Source organism: Kogia breviceps, chromosome 18 (assembly GCF_026419965.1).
Source record: "Kogia breviceps isolate mKogBre1 chromosome 18, mKogBre1 haplotype 1, whole genome shotgun sequence".
In the NCBI taxonomy this organism is placed as follows: Eukaryota; Metazoa; Chordata; class Mammalia; order Artiodactyla; family Physeteridae; genus Kogia; species Kogia breviceps.
In genome coordinates this window covers 54,031,642-54,045,870 of record NC_081327.1, presented here as the reverse complement: position 1 = coordinate 54,045,870, position 14,229 = coordinate 54,031,642, and positions in this window count along the sequence as shown.

The following is a 14,229-nucleotide window of genomic DNA, read 5'->3' as shown; positions in this document are numbered from 1 at the left end:
CTCCGCTCTAATGTGGGCGTGTGGACAGTTACTCCCATCGTGTGTTTCTTGGGAGACTTCTATGCAAATGTGTGTGTAAAGTGCTTCACAGACGTCATAAGTGTGCTACAAGTGTTGGCTTGCTTGTGTTTTATACAAGGATCCATATTTCACAAACTTTATACTCTATCGCCTGTTCTCAGCAACCCCAAGACAGGCACTGCTTTGATATCCATTTTACAGATGGGGAGATAGAGGTACAATACTTGCCTGACGTCAGGCAGTAGTAGCAGAGCTGGGGCTCAGCCCGAGCCCCGTCCGATCGCTGTGACACGCTACCAAGCGAAGCAGAAGCGAGCCGAGCTCTGGATTTAGAGCCCCCGGGCTGAGTCCCAGCTCCGCCTCTGTGTCTGTGGGATGCTCGTGGCTCCACACTTCTCTCATCTGAGACACCGAGTCTGTGGTCATTCACCGCAGCGGCAGAGAGGAGCTGCTGTGCCCTGGAGCAGGTTGTAGGCTCTCAAGGTCACGTACCCACGTCTCTCTTACTGCTTGCATCTCTGTGCCTTGCACAGAGCTCAGTAGACACTGGCCCAACGCACAGAATAAAGGTCATCATCGTGACACAAAGGCGTATCCCTGGTCTACGGACTAAGAGATGGTCACAGAAGTCAGGCGTGTTTCCCAAAGCCCCCATTCATGACTGACCTCCCAGGCCCTTTCCTCAAGACGTGGCACAGGGCGTGGCCACAGTAGGTGCTCAATAAATGTTCTTCAATTGAGCTATCAGTTCCTCAGCTGTACTCAAACCATAGGGACCCAAGGCACCGAGCTGTGTGCCATCAGTTAATTTCTTGTAAACATTAACTTATAAAAATGAGCTTCCCGAGTCTTCAAGACAGGGGGTGACTATTCTGGGAACACGGCTGCCCTCCGGGTTTCACGTGGAAGGAGAAAAGGCTCTGAGTTCAGAAATAAACGTACAAATCTACCCAGGAAAGCAGCCGCTTTCCTTTGATCAGGACGAGGCAGGATCCCGGCCTCACAGCCAGCCTGGATGCTCCCAGCTGGGGCCGAGGGGGCCGGTCAGGGCAGGCAACTCCTCCCCAATTCCTGCCAAGCCTCAGAACTTTATGTTCCAAGTGGCGGAGGTCCTTCTGGTTTATCTGAGCTCTGGAGACCTGGATTTGATCCCAAGCTTCATGGGCTGCACTCCTGGGATTCATCAAGCCTGAGTGTGACTTCCTGCAGATCTGTGGGAGGGGTTTCCTCTGGGAAAGCCTTGGAGCTGGCAAGGCTTTTCAACTCCTCTGCTGCCAGAGGCCAGCTGGCAAGGCCTGCCCACAGGAGTCTGACAGCCGCTGCCTGCTGACAGCTTTGCTCCCTCCAGAAAGGGAGGAAAATATCTCCTTTAAAAATACAAAGGGTGGGACTTCCCTAGGCGCGCAGTGGTTGAGAATTCGCCTGCCAATGCAGGGGACACTGGTTCGAGCCCTGGTCCGGGAAGATCCCACATGCCGTGGAGCAACGAAGCCCTTGCACCACAGCTACTAAGCCTGCACTGTAGAGCCCATGACCCACGACTACTGAGCCCACATGCCACAGCTACTGAAGTCTGTGCGCCTAGAGCCCGTGCTCTGCAACAAGAGAAGCCACCGCAATGAGAAGCCCAGGCACCGGAACGAAGAGAAGCCCCCGCTCGCTGCAACTAGAGAAAGCCCATGGGCAGCAACGAAGACCCGACACAGCCAAAAAAAAGAAAATACAAAGGGTGCAAGTGCTCAGGGCCTCCCTCTAAGGAGCAGAGGACATGGGTTGTGGTGCCAGGGTCTAGGAAGAAATCCTGCCCTTCCAACCCCCATGAAACTCCCCCACCTGATCACTGAGGCACCACTTTCCTTCCCCAAAGAGACAGAACGTTTCTTCCACAGTGATCAGGTCAGGCAAATAAGTGCTCTGGGAAAGGGGACAAGGTGGCATTCATTCATACTTTATACTAAAGTGTGAGTGACTTCCAGCAGAAACAGACATAGAGGCATACAATGAGGAACAGAAAACATTCATTCATTCAAACCTTTGAATATCTACTATGTGCCAGGCCTGGGGATGCCGGGGAGAGTAAAACCGGGCCCAGTCCCTGTCTTTATGGGGCTTAACAAGTAGAGGAGTCAGATAATAATCAGTGTTTTTAATATACACTTACATGACACTTTTTGGCTCCAGGCATGGTTTCAAGTGCTTCAAAAATAATAATGTAATCTATCACAACTCTACTAGAGAGTTACTATCATCATCCCATTTTATAGGTGAGACTGAGTCTCAGATTAACAACGGGGTGCTTTAAAAATATTCACTCATCCAATCCATCAAAACCCTGTTAGTTAGGTACTCTTACTATCCCCATTTTACAGACAGGGAACTGAGGGTCGGAGAAACGAACAACCTGCCCAGCTATGCGTGGCTCTGGGATTGCAACCCAGACATCCCTTCGCTTTCAGAGTCCGGGCTCAAAACTATTGCACCGTGTGTCCACGGGACCAAGCTGCAACAAGGGCATATGGGGAAAGGGGGAGTGACCTAGTCACAGAAGCCAGCAGAGGTCCCCTGGCAAAGTGGCCACACATCTGAGAAGTGAAGGACGAGGCTGGACAGAGAACGGGTTGGAGATGCAGACTGGTGCCCAGGAGGAGAGGGAGGCAGGAGGAGAGCCTCGCCTTACCTAAGCGGCGAGGGGGTGTCACCATCCAAACAGAGCCATGTTATCCATGAGCCCTTGGTGCTTTTGCCTTCCTGGGCCCTTTCCTCTATCAGAAAAAAAAAAAAAAAAAAGATCTATTATGACTGCACTGATAAAAGGGCAAATATAAACCAACCTGGAATACATTCTTTTTATTTCCTCTAATTTTAAGAGAATTTAAAACACTTTCCCGGGCCCCTAAAAGTCTTGTGGGCCCTGGGACGTATGCCTGAAGATAGCCCTGGTTCCAAATACTGCTGTGTGACGTCAGGTAAGCCTTTGCACCCTCTGAGCCAAGATTAAATAGAGGACAGGTAAGCCTCTACAGGAGGTGCCTGGTTCTCAGCAGTGTCCTCTGCAAGAGCAGGGAGGACCACTAGGAAAGGTCCTGGAGTTGCACAATCAGCCTGCAGAGCAGCCCCGCCCCGCTCTGCCCCAGCCCGTGAATGAAAGCAGATGTCCACTGGGCTGCCCGTTCTTGGACAGCCAGGCCCTGACCTCACTTCACCCCGCCACCCTGTCCCTGACCTCCACTCACGGCCCCTCTCCCCACTTAATTCACAGCAGATGCCCTCCCATTCCGCCTGCTCCCCTCCTCCAGCGCCCCAGAGTGACTGGTCCAGGGCCAGACCCCACCACCACCCGGAACTGACCCCTCCTCTCTGGCCAATGGGACCTCCCTTGCTTCCTTTTGCCTTTCGGGACTGCTGCAGTACAGGGTCCCCTTTCAAGCAGCAGGAAGCTACGAAGCCAACGGACATGGATGGAAAGGTCCGGCGGGCAGGCTGGCTGGCTCGCGACTCCCTTCTTCCTGCAGCCGAGGCTGGTACCAATTCCATCAGCAGGCTCAGCCCCTCTCTAGCTGCCAGGCCAGGTCGCTAACAGACTTCTCTTGGTTTTTTCTGCAGGACCTGGACCCACCCTCAAAGCATGGTTTATTTCTCAGCTGCTTCTTTTTGTTTTCGCCCCAAATCACACGTGATCGTGAAACCCCTCCCCATCCCACCTCCCAGGCTGAAGACCTTGCCATGGCCCTGTTGGGACACGGATAAAAATGCATGCTCCACGGGCCTCGCTGGTCCGGCCCGGCCTTTCTCCACCTGGCCGCGCAGGACCATCACCCATGGGAAGGGGTTTCAATCACACCCACACCCAGGTCCAGCACAGACCAGGTGAACCAGAACCCAGATCAAGGAAATCAGAACTGCTGGTTTCCAAAGTTCCCCAGCTGATTCTTTTTTTAAAAAAAAAATAATGAATTCATTCATTCATTCATTTTTGGCTGCATTGGGTCCTTGTTGCTGTGTGCGAGCTTTCTCTAGTTGTGGCAAACAGGCTCTACTCTTTGTGGAGGTGCGTGGGCTTCTCACTGCGGTGGTTTCTCTTGTTGCAGAGCACGGGCTCTAGGCACGTGGGCTTCAGTAGTTGTGGCACGTGGGCTCAGTAGTTGTGGCTTGCGGGCTCTAGAGTTCAGGCTCAGTACTTGTGGCACACGGGCTTAGTTGCTCCGTGGCATGTGGAATCTTCCCAGATCAGGGCTCGAACCCGTGTCCCCTACATTGGCAGGAGGATTCTTAACCACTGCGCCACCAGGGAAGTCCCTCCCCATCTGATTCTAATGAACTGCCAGGGCCAGGAGCCCTGATGAAGTTGGCCTCTCCCCCACTGACCCCGACCCTGACCTCTGGGGCCACATGTCCCTACACGTTCCCTCCTGCTTCTCCCTGCTGCTGCGTGCTGGACGGCCCCCTACACACACTCACCGTGTGCCTTAGCCACAGTGCCTTTGCATATGCTGTTCCCACTTCCCAACACTCTTCCCTGTTTTCTTGGTTGAATAAACTTGTTAAGCCTTCTTCATATCTCAGCTCTCGGCAAAACAGTTAGTCCCTTCATCCCAGAAACATTCCCTGACCTCCAGAGTAGCTCAGTTCCGCTAGAACAGGCTTTCACGGCCCCATGTGCCTCTGCTTGACAGGGCTCACACAACCCGATGGTGGAAGTGACAATTCTTTCTTACCATGCCTGACTTTCCTGATAGACAGAAAGCACCCTAAGAGCAGGGACAGCATCTTTATTGTTTTTGGTTTATTCTTTCTCACGTACTGTGCACCCGGCACGTAGTAGGGGCTCAGCAAATACTCACTGATTGGCTAAACGGGTGCTCCCACACTCCTCACCCAGGGCTCCTGCCCAGATGGCTTTGATGGGCCATCCTAATGCCACCCAGTGATCTGAGTAGCTGACAGCCTGGCACCAAGTCCCCCCGCCTGGTTGGACAAACTTGAGCCCCTGCATGGGAACTAAGATCCCACAAGCCATGTGGCACGGCCAGAAAAAAAAAAAAAAAAAAAAAAAGGACTAGGGCAGAAACAGATTCCACTTATCTGTGCCCATATCCTACACCAGGGCAAGGGAGTAGCTAAATTCAACAGCTCAGCAATATCACCAAGAACTCAGCTCAACCACCAAGACAGGCATGATGTCGCTGTTTCTTTCGGCCAATTGCTCGACCGGGTCAGCCTCATGGGGGTCAAGGTCAGACAATCCAGGATGCTGCTAATGTGGGCTCCACAAAACCTAAGCTAGGTGAAACCATCCAAGATGTTGTTTAAATGCCAAGGATGACATTTTTTAAAAATGAAAAAAACACCCCTCTGACTCCCGATAAGTTGGACGTCAGTCCATTCCCCTCTACTGACACATGGCTGGGAGGTGAGCTGGAGATTTCATAATCCTTTCCCTGAGGAAACGCTTACCTTTCCAGGGAAGCAAATGCTTCCCACGTTCATACACACCAGCCTCATCTTGTGCTTTCCTGGGGTACCCAGGATCTCTGTGTCCCGGTCCTTTTCCAGGCAAGGGGCAAAGCAGGTTCAAAGGCCCTGAGGTGAGCACCAGCTTGGCTTGCTGTAAGACTCATAATGTAATCGACATGCCAAAGGGTCTCGAATCAGCGGTGCAAAACCAAGCAACAGCTTCTCGACCGTGCTATGTGGGATCTCCTGGTTCCACCCTGCACATCAGGACACTTTGTTATGAAATCTTGTCCAGTCGTGCAAACTCCAAGCTCGAATCTAGTTCCGAGTCTCTTGGAGAGGAGGCTAGTTGGAGGCTCCTGGGGACCACACACCAGGCTTGTTCCTCCTCGACCCCCCCAGGCACCTCAGGCTCTTTGTCCTCTGGGGCTGCTCTTCCTCCTAAAGACTCTTGTTCCTCTTGTTTGAACCTAAATAGCAAAGCCTTCCCAAGCATATTAACAAATGCAGATAGGTAGAGGGTGGGTTGGAGAGTTGTGGTGTTGGGGACACCCAACTCTACCAGCCACAGTGAACTGTGACACATTAGTGGGCAGGAAGAAAGCCCCAAGCCAGGATGAACAGCAAACACCATTCATAGCCTTGGATGTCCCATCAAAAATGCCCATGGTGGCTTTCTCTGGATGGTAGAATTTGGGTGGGTTTAATTTTAGCTCCATTATTACTAATATATAGTTTCCAATTTGCCTACAATGATCGCCTATTACTCAGAGCATGGCCCTGGGTTCAAATGCCAGCTCTATCACTTCCCAGAAGTGTCCCCTGGGGCAGAAATGCATATGTTCTCTGAGCCTCACATGCTGCCCCATCAAAAATGGCCCAACTGGGACTTCCCTGGTGGCATAGTGGTTAAGAATCCGCCTGCCAATGCAGGGGACACAGGTTTGAGGCCCGGTCCGGGAAGATCCCACATGCCGCGGAGCAACTAAGCCCGCAAGACTAGAGCCCGCGAGCCACAACTACTGAAGCCCACGCACCACAACTACTGAAGGTCGTGTGCCCAGAGCCCATGCTTCACAACCAGAGAAGCAACCGCAATGAGAAGCCCACGCACCGCAACTAAGAGTAGCCCCTGTTCACCACTAGAGAAAGCCCGGGCACAGCAACGAAGACCTAACGTGCCCAAAAATAAAAATTAAAAAAAATTAAATCTTAAAAAAAAAAAGGCACAATAATGACACCTGGCCCATAGGACTGTTGTGCAAATTTAAAAGAAAAACATAAAAAATACTTTGTATAGAACATAGCACATAGTCAGTGCTTCTTTACGTGTTTATCATGGCGATCTCATTATAGAAAACTAGAAAGTCACTCTAAATAACTTTCTTGGTGCTTGTGATCTGGGGGCACCACAAAGTGATACTGCAAAAGGCACTGGAAAAACTAAAAAGTGGGGAATGATCTCAGCCCCTGGATCAGCCAGAAGGACTGGAAGTCAGATGGGAGTGAATGAATGATCATGTCTGGGACACAAAGACATGTATCCGTGTCAAAGGGACCAGCCGCACTCTTGACCAAAGCTGAAAGCTTTCGACGTGAAGTGGGGGGCTGTTCAGAGGGTGCCTGACACCCACCCCAACTGGGGGGTGTAGACAGCAGCTGGTGGTGGCAGCTCCTCGGAGAACAAGCGGATGAGGCTCTCAGCCCCACCGGGGGCCACGAACCCCCCTTTCCTCAGCCAGAGAATCTCTGCTACTCCCCACCTCCAACGTCGCCTGCTCGCTGAGCGAGGACCCTGGGGCAGCAGGCAGCAAGCAGTTTGCTTCCGGCAACGCCCCTTCACACTTGCATCTCAGCTTCTCCTTCCCACCCCTAGATACAATGGATAAGATTTTCAAAACCTTAGTGGGTCACTCTTAGTAACAAAAACCCAGCCCTCTATGTACTTTTCTAGCTTGTCCTAGCCCTCTAGCGATCAAGGAGCAACATCTCCGATTCTTGGTAAATGTGTCTTAACAGAAGTCTAGGAAAACTGGTCCAAGATGGGTAGAGGAAGTGAGCACAATTGAATCTTCAGAAAGAATAAGAGAAAGAAAGTGATGGAAGGAAGGGAGGCACGGAGGGAGACTTATATGAAATCTACAACAGATTTCAGAGTTGCCAGCAAACTCTGAGAAAGCTAGGGACGGCCCCAGGCAATATTCAGTGGGGGACTGAAACCTACCATTAACTATGAAGTGGGTACCAGGTGTCCAGGATGGGTGTAGGACTGCGTCAGGACACCCCCTGCTGGAAGCAGCCCGCCGCTGCTGGGGAAAGGAGAAAAGGGAACCCACTTGCACTGTTGGTGGGAATGTAAATTGATACAGCCACTATGGAGAACAGTATGGAGGCTCCTTAAAAACTAAAAATAGAGCTACCATACGACCCAGCAATCCAACTACTGGGCATAGACCCTGAGAAAACCATAATTCAAAAAGAGACACGTACCACATTGTTCATTGCAGCTCTATTTACAATAGCCAGGACATGGAAGCAACCTAAGTGTCCATCGACAGATGAATGAATAAAGAAGCTGTGGCACATATATACAATGGAATATTATGCAGCCATAAAAAGAAACAAAATCGAGTTATTTGTAGTGAGGTGGATGGACCTAGAGTCTGTCATACAGAGTGAAGTAAGTCAGACAGAGAAAAACAAATACCGTATGCTAACACATACATATGGAATCTAAAAAAAAAAAAAGGTTCTGATGATCCTAGTGGCAGGAGAGGAATAAAGATGCAGACGTAGAGAATAGACTTGAAGACACGGTGGAGTGGGAAGGGGAAGCTGGGACGAAGTGAGAGAGTAGCATTGACATATATAATTACCAAATGTAAAACAGAGAGCTAGTGGGAAGCAGCCACATGGCACAGGGAGATCAGCTCGGTGCTCTGTGTCCACCTAGAGGCGTGGGATAGGGAGGGTGGGAGGGAGATGCAAGAGGGAGGAGAAATGGGAACATATGTATATGTATAGCTGATTCACTTTGTTATACAGCAGAAACGAACACAACATTGTAAAGCAATTATACTCCAATAAAGACATTAAAATTTTTAAAAAAAGGAAGAGTAACTGATCTGACTTTTTTGCCTCTGCCTGATTTGTACGAAGCAAAGAGCAATAAAGACCAATTGGGAAAGATGCGTGTTCAAGAGAGCCCATCACTGCATTGTGTATCATCGTAAAACATGATGAATGGGGAGAGGGCAAAGGTTCACCTCACAGTCGCATAGTAAGAACTGAAATGAACTAGCGGAATACGGGGAGTGAATGAATGAAATGGAGTGATGTCCAAAATGAAGGAGAGTGGGCTAGTGTGAATGGGGGAGGGGATGATGGGACCCAGTGCATGGACCAAAATGAACAAGTGAAACGGAATGGGAGGAATGAATGAGAGAGGGTAGGGATGGATGGATGAATGAAGGAAGGAAGGAAGAAGTGGTTGCCGACCCCAAGGGGATTGTGGTCTGGCAGGGGAAGGAGACATGTGACCAAGATTTACAGGAGTGTTTGACCGCTGCCCTCCCACTAACAGGCCATTTGTGGAGCAAAGGGCATTTGATCTTGCGGGCTCATGCAGTGTCTCATTTAACCCTGCCACTGGAGGTTCTGTTAGTTCTGTTTTGTGAACAAAGAAACAAAAACTGGGAGAGCTGTAGTCAAGTCCCTAGAAAGAAGCAGTTCTGGGTCAGGCTCCCAGGAAGCCGACTCTGATGGGGCCTTGCAGCCCGAGGTGCATCAGGAAAGCTGGGAGGAACCACTCCCATGAAGCGAAGGTAGGAGCCCAGCTGGGCAGAGGGGCACGCTGGTGGAGGTGCAGTCTCCACAAAAGCCTCAGCCCACCCCACCGGAGCCCTGAACCTGGGACGGTCCTCAGGGGTGTCCTGGGGTAGAGCAGGGGGACCCCTTTCCCATTGACCAGTCACAGGAGAGAGGCTATTTTGTTCCCTCACAGTCGTGGAGGCCAGAAGCCTGTAATCAAGATGCCGGTAGGGTTGCTTCCTTCGGAGGGCTCTGGGGGAGAACCTGTTCCATGCATCTCTCCCAGCTTCTGGCGGTGGCCGGCATCCTTGATGTTCCTGGGCTTGTAGACACATCACCCCTGTCTCTGCTTCTGTCCTCACACGGCCTCCTCTCTGTGGGTCTGCGCCTCTTCCCATGAGACATCAGTCATAGTGGGAGTGGGGTCCGCCCTGCTCCATCCAATATGCCCGCATCTTAACTAATTACATCTGCAACAACCCAGTTTCTAAGGAAGGTCACATTCACAGGCACGGGGGGGTCAGAACTTCAACATATCATTTTGTTCTTGCTGCTGGGGGCGGAGGAGGAGAAAGCACACAATTCAAACCATAACATCAGCCAAGGACTTTTCCAGACGGCTGGTAGCTGAGTGCCGTGAGCTGCCAGCAGCGTTCCCTGTAGCTGGGGGACTTAAGTCCTTTACTCGTGAGGGGCTTCTGGGCCCCAGAACATCTAGTACAGAGACCATGGCTTGGGGGGGTTTCCATCAGTTTACCAGGATCCCGGAGCTAACAGGAAAATGGGCGAGGACTTGAACTTGGGGTTCGGGCATGTGCTCAGGAGCTGGAACCTTATCCTGACGTCAAGGGGAAGCCCTTAAAGGAATTTATTTTTTATTTAGTTATTTTTTAAATTGGAGTGTAGTTGCTTTGCACTCTTGTGTTACTTTCTGCTATACAGCAAAGTGAACCAGTTATCATTATACATATATCCCTGCTTTTTTGGATTTCCTTCCCGTTTAGGTCACCACAGAGCACTGAGTAGAGTTCCCTGTGCTGTACAGTAGGTTCTCCTTAGTTACCTATTTTATACGTAGTATCAATAGTGTATATGTGTCAATTCCAATCTCCCAGTCCATCCCACCCCCGCCCCTTGGTGTCCAATTTGTTCTCTATGTCTGTGTCTCGATTTCTGCTTTGCAAATAAGTTCATCTATACCATTCTATTTCCCAGAAAAGCACTCCTGATAACTGTGGAGAATGGACAAGAGTGTGATGGCAAAAGGCTGCGAGGATGGGACCCCAACTGTGCTTGACAGAATAAAGACCCCCCCCGCAAAGACATCTGCATCCTGATCCCCAGAACCTGTGAGTCTGTGACCTTACGTGGCAAGAGGGACTTTGCAGACTCAGATCAGCTAAGTATCTTGAGATGGGGAGATTATTCTGGATTATCTGGGTGAGCCCAGAGGAATCAAAAGGGTCCTTATAAGAGGGGGGCAGGGGTGGGGGTCCGTGTCAGAGAAGAAGGTGTGACAGTGAAAGCAGAGAGAGAGAGATGTCAAGATGCTGTGCTGTTGGCTTTAAGAAGGAGGAAGGGGCCAAGAGCCAAGGAATGCAGGTGCCTCTGGAAACCTGAAAAGACAAAGAAACAGCTTCTCCCTTAGAGGCTCCAGAGGGAACCAGCCTTACAACAACTTGGTTTCAACTCAGTAAAACCCTCTTCAGATTCGTGACCTCCAGAACGGTAGGATATTAAATTTGTGTTGTTTTAAGGCACTAAATTTGCAGTAAAATGTTACAGCAACAATAAGAACATAATACAGGACTAAGGCAGGAAAGATGGGGTTGGAGACACTCCTATGGTCAGATCGAGTCACACTCCTCCCGTGGTGATCACTCTATGTGTTTCTCAGTTTGACTCATAGAGGCCTCAGGCCTGCCTCCACCCTCCTGAAGGTCATCACCCTCTGCTCTCTCCCCGCCTCTCCCTTCCCAGCCCCACTGGCCGCGCTGTCCCTCAAACACACCAAACTCACTCCTGGACCAAGCCTTTGCACTTGCTATTCCCTCCATCTAGAATGCTCTTGTCCCCCACCAAAAAAAAAAGTGTGCAAGTCTGTACCCTTACCATTTAGGTGTCAGCTCAAATGTCACCTCCTGAGAGAGGGGTCTTCCCAGCTACTCTAGCAAAGGCAGCCATCTGGTCCATCTCACTGCCCTATTTCAACTGTCTCTCCAGCATCCGTCACTCTCCTATTTTCTTGTTTACTTTGTTTGCTGCCTGTCTCCTGCTTAAGAAGGTCAGCTCCACGAGAGAAGAGCCCTTGTCTATCTCGTGTGCTGGTCACTCCCCAGTGCCTAGAACAGAACCTGAAATAAGTAGGCATTCAAATACTTATGGATGGAGATAAATGGATGGGTGGATTGAAGATTGTTGGATGGAAGAAAAAGGATGGTGGGTGGGAAAATGGATGGATGTCGAGATGGAAAGAAAGATGGAAGCATGGGTAGATGGTTGGGTGGGTGGAAAACGGGTAAAGGAAAGGAAAACTTGAAAGGTCGGTGAATGGAAGGATAGCTGGTTGGAAGGAAGGGTGGATGGATGGATAGAGGAGTGGGTAGAAGAAAGGATGGGCTGACGGGAGGAGAGGTGAATGGAAGAATATAGATAGAAGGAGAGATAGGAGGAGGAATGGGTGGAATGATGGATGGGTGCGCAGAAGATGAGTAGATAGACGCAAGGAAGGAGAGATGGAAAATCTCCACGGGGCGGCTGCCACACTAAGCTGGCTAGATGCTGCTGATTCTCAATACGTCCCATGTGTGTTTGAAGGGGGCCCGGCTGCTCTACCCCTTTCTGATGAGGACTTTTGTTGCCAAGTGACAGAAGTCAACAGGCTGTTTGCACCTCTAATCCTTGGAACCAGACTCCATAATCATCATCGGCAAATATCTATATTTAATGAACTCCCCCCCCACGCCCAGCTATTGACTTAGCAGCTTTCTCACAGGGCTTGATAATCCCGGTTCAAAGCATTAGCATTAACTTCTCCTGCCACCAGTGGGGTCCCTCCGCGCTCTGGCCTCCTTCCAAACAAAAAAAAAGCTTTGCTCACATCGCTTCCCTGCTTAAAAACCTCAGGAAGCAATGTGTGAGTCACAGGACACGTACAAAATTCCAGGGCACTCGAAGTCCTTCACATCGTGGGCCTGGCACAGCCCTCCAGTCTCGTTTCTCACCCTCCACTTGCTCCTGTCACTTAAACCCCCTGCGCTGCCATCATATGAAATTCCTCTCTGGTCTGAGGACAGATCCTTCTCCCTCAGGCCTCCAAGCCCCATACCTGCTACTGACCCAGCACACAGGCTTCCCTTCTCTCCACCTATGGTATGTCCTTCCTTCTAGAAGCTCACTTGTCAGGGAAAGGAAGCGCTGGTCCCTCAGACACAGTGTCTTCACAACTGAAGCCATCATCATCTCCTGCCAAAGCATGTCCTTCTGCAGTGTCCAGGTTCTTAAAGGACCCACCCCGTACCCCAGACCCCAGAGGCATCCAGGACACTGCCCTCTCCTCCATCCTTCTCATCCCATCGAACGCCGAGTGTCAGCAACTCCTGCTCCTGCAGCCTTCAGGCTCTCCTGGCCCATCACCCTCTCTGCAGCCGCCAGCTCCCAGCCCCCTTCCCTCTGCCACGGACGAGGCAGAGGCCCCCACACTCCCTGCCCCGTCCCTGCTCCCTGCACCCGCTCCCAATGCAGCCAGCAGGACCGCCATAGAGTATTAAACTGGCCCCAGGGCTTCCCTGGTGGCGCAGTGGTTGAGAATCCGCCTGCCGACGCAGGAGACACGGGTTCGTGCCCTGGTCCGGGAGGATCCCACATGCCGCGGAGCAACTAAGCCCGTGAGCCATGGCCGCTAGGCCTGCGCGTCCGGAGCCTGTGCTCCGCAACGGGAGAGGCCACAATCCTTTCCTCACCTCACAGAGACTTTCTGGTTTACCCCCAACTACCTCTCCAGCCTGTGACTACCATCCCCCCAAACTCTGCCCGTCTTGCTATACAGGCTTCTTTTCAATTCTTTCTGGGCATCAGGTTCTCTCAGCTCCTGGCTGGAGCAGAGGCTGTTCCCTCTGCTTAGGACCCTCTTTCCTAACCCCCTTAGTCTGGATAATCCTCTGCACTGTCCATATCACATCGTCATCATGATGTTCACCACAATAATGGCAACGGCAGCTCAGCTGGAGAACTTACTATGTGCCGGACACAGCGCTAAGTGTTTTACAGGAACCGCCGGTTGGGTTATGAAGCAAGGATGATTGTTATGCCCATTTCATAGATGAGGAAATTGAGGCAGAGAGCTCAAGTGTCTGGTCCAAGCTCTTGGCAATTGAAATCAGGATGTGAACCCAGGCGGTCCGACTCCAGAGTCCTCCTCTTAACCGTTTCTCTAAGGAGCCACGCAAGAGGAGGTCCCACGTCCTCAAGAAAGCCCTCTGTCTATCCCCAGTCCAGGTTTACTGCCTGCTGTCGGAGCTCCCACCCAGCTGGCACTCCGAGCATAGCCCCTAACAGCTCTTGGAGCCCGGCTGCCATGCTCTGAAGAGGTCCAGGCTGGACTACCTCCCAAGGAGGGGCTCTATGGAGAGATGTCCCGGCAAATGAGGCCACCTTGGACATTCCAGACCCAGCCAAGCTCCCTGCCAAGCTCCCGGCTGCAGGACGGGGCTCAGGGGAGACCAGCCAGAACCATCAGCAGGGCCCCAGCCCATGCATGGAATTGTGGGAAAATCACAAATCATTGTTGTTTTAAGTCCCTGGCCTGGTTCATCTTTCAGCCTCAGTTTCCCCATCGGAAAAATGGGGAGAGCAATTTTAACCTTCGATGTTTGTTGTGAGAAAGTAAGGAAGATGGTCAGTGATTGGATGCCAGTTTTTAATTTTGGACCAGCCAAGGGAACA